Consider the following 2410-nt stretch of genomic DNA (forward strand, 5'->3'; position numbering starts at 1 on the left):
TACTTGTGGGCAGGGCTGTCACATGGGGCCCCCATAGTTCTAGGTATGTCTAGAGTGAATAGACTACACGGAAAGGCCAAGATGGTTCGTCTGCTTTTCTTTTCCACTGTGGATCAATTTAGTGCAGAATCTGAAGTCTTGTCTGTCTTTTCTTACATAGGAATAGGAACAGTAATTTAGTTCCTATCACCCAAGTGTTCAAGACTCACATCCATATCATCTTTGACGTATCCACTCACAAGGCAAGTCTTACACCTTCTTTTGAGTAGACATATTGGGTATAATTCCCCTATGGTGGATTGCACAAGTTTCATGTGTATGATGGATACATTTTGACATGACTACACCCTTGAGACCACCACTGCTATGGAGATAATTACCACACCCATTTTCCCCAAGTGTCCTTAGGCTTCTTTGGAATCCCTCCATCCCTTCTCTCTTCTGGCTGTCTCCACACATTCTTCCGTCACTATAGTTGGTTTGCATTTTCTTTTTTTGTGTGTGTGTGTGTGTATTTTTTTTATTTTTTAATTTTTTTATTTTTATTAACATTTTACATGATTATAAAATATATCCCATGGTAATTCCCTCCCTCCCTGGTTTGCATTTTCTAGGATATGATGAAATTATACTTTGTATATTCTTTTTTTTCTTATTTTTTAAAAAAATTCATATCTTAAAACAGCAATTCCTAGCCAAATAATATAAAGCATTTTTCCTTTTTTTTTTGTTTGACTTCTTTTACTCAGCATAGGCATTTGATGTGCACCCAGAACCCGTACATCAACACTACAGGCCAAACCAGCATCACAGCTCATCTGAGTAAGTGCACAACCTTCTCACTGGTCTTCAGTCTGCCACCCTCAAGTCTTCTAGCAACTAGAGCCTCTCCTCTGTTCAAAACCTTTCTTGAGGGCTGGAGAGATGCTTAGCAGTTAAGGCTTGCCTGCAAAGACGAATGACCCATGTTCAACTCCCCAGGACCCTCATAAGCCAGATGCACAAGGTGGTGCATGTTTCTGGAGCTCATCTGCAGCAGCTGGAGGCCCTGCCAGCCCTATATCTCTATCTGCCTCTTTCACTTTCCCTTTCTCTATCTCAAATAAATAAATCAAAATCAAATATTTTTTAAAAACCCTTCCTTGAGGCCAAGTATGACAGCTCATGCCTTTAATCCCAGTGTTCGGGAGACAGAGGTAGGAGGATTCCTGTGAGTTCAAGGCCAGCCTGGGACTATAGAGTGAATGCCAGGTCATCCTGGACTGGAGTGTGACCCTACCTCAAAAACAAACAACAACAACAAAAAAACTTCCTTGAGAGCTTGTTTGGAGGTTCTAGCAGTGGAATGAAGAGCATAGCTACTGACCAAAGACCTTGAATCAGGGAAGGTCATGCAGTTTAGGCAGAGAGGTACATGGAGTTGTGAGGGAGGAAGGGACACCTGCCTAGCTCTCTAGATCACAAATCAAGCCTGGCGATCAATGGGGTGACATGTCACAATCAGATCTTCCTCACATCCACCTGTTCAAAACATTCCTATAGGGGCTGGAGAGATGGCTCAGCACATAAAGACACTTGCAAAGCCTGGCCATCTCAGTCTCTCTCTGCTTATATAAATAAAAATATGTTTTAAATTTTAAAATATTTTTATTCATTTATTTGAGAGAGAAAGAGGGCAACTGAGTATAGGTATACCGGGGCCTCTTGTTATTCCAAATGAACTCCCAATGCATGTGCCCCTTTGTGTGCCTGGCTTCATGTGGGTGCTGGGCAATTGGACCCTGGCTGGCTCATTTGTAAACCTTTAACAACTGAGCCATCTCCACAGCCCTAAAGATATTTTTTAAAAACCTTCCTACAGCTTCCTATTTCCAAGTCACATGCAATGGCTTTAGCGTGGACTGCACTGCCTCATTTGATCTGGCTCCCCTCGTCCTTTTGCCCCATTTCCCAGTGTTTTTCCTTCCTTGGTTGGTTCTCTCAGGAACAGCATCTACCAAGCCCACTCCTGCCTTAATTCATTACATTTGCAGTTTTCCTCCAACTGCTATGATTCCCCAAAGAGTCTACCTGACAAGCCCCTTCACTCTATCCTGTCTCCATGACAGTGCCTTGTCACGTAAGAGGCCTTCTTGACCACCCACCTAAAATAGCACTCCTTTCCATAACTTTCAGGCCTCTCATTTTTTCTTTGTTTGTTTGTTTGTTTTTCGAGGTAGAATCTCACTCTGGTCCAGGCTGACCTGGAATTAACTATGTAGTTTCAGGGTGGCCTCAAACTTATGGCAATCCTCCTACCTCTGCCTCCAGAGTGCTGGGATTAAAGGCATGCGCCACTTATCCATCCCCATCACTTTTCTTTAGGACACTTAACAACTTGCTTCTGCTTGTTTATCTTTTTGACTGTCTC

Source organism: Jaculus jaculus, chromosome 1 (genome assembly GCF_020740685.1).
Source record: "Jaculus jaculus isolate mJacJac1 chromosome 1, mJacJac1.mat.Y.cur, whole genome shotgun sequence".
In the NCBI taxonomy this organism is placed as follows: Eukaryota; Metazoa; Chordata; class Mammalia; order Rodentia; family Dipodidae; genus Jaculus; species Jaculus jaculus.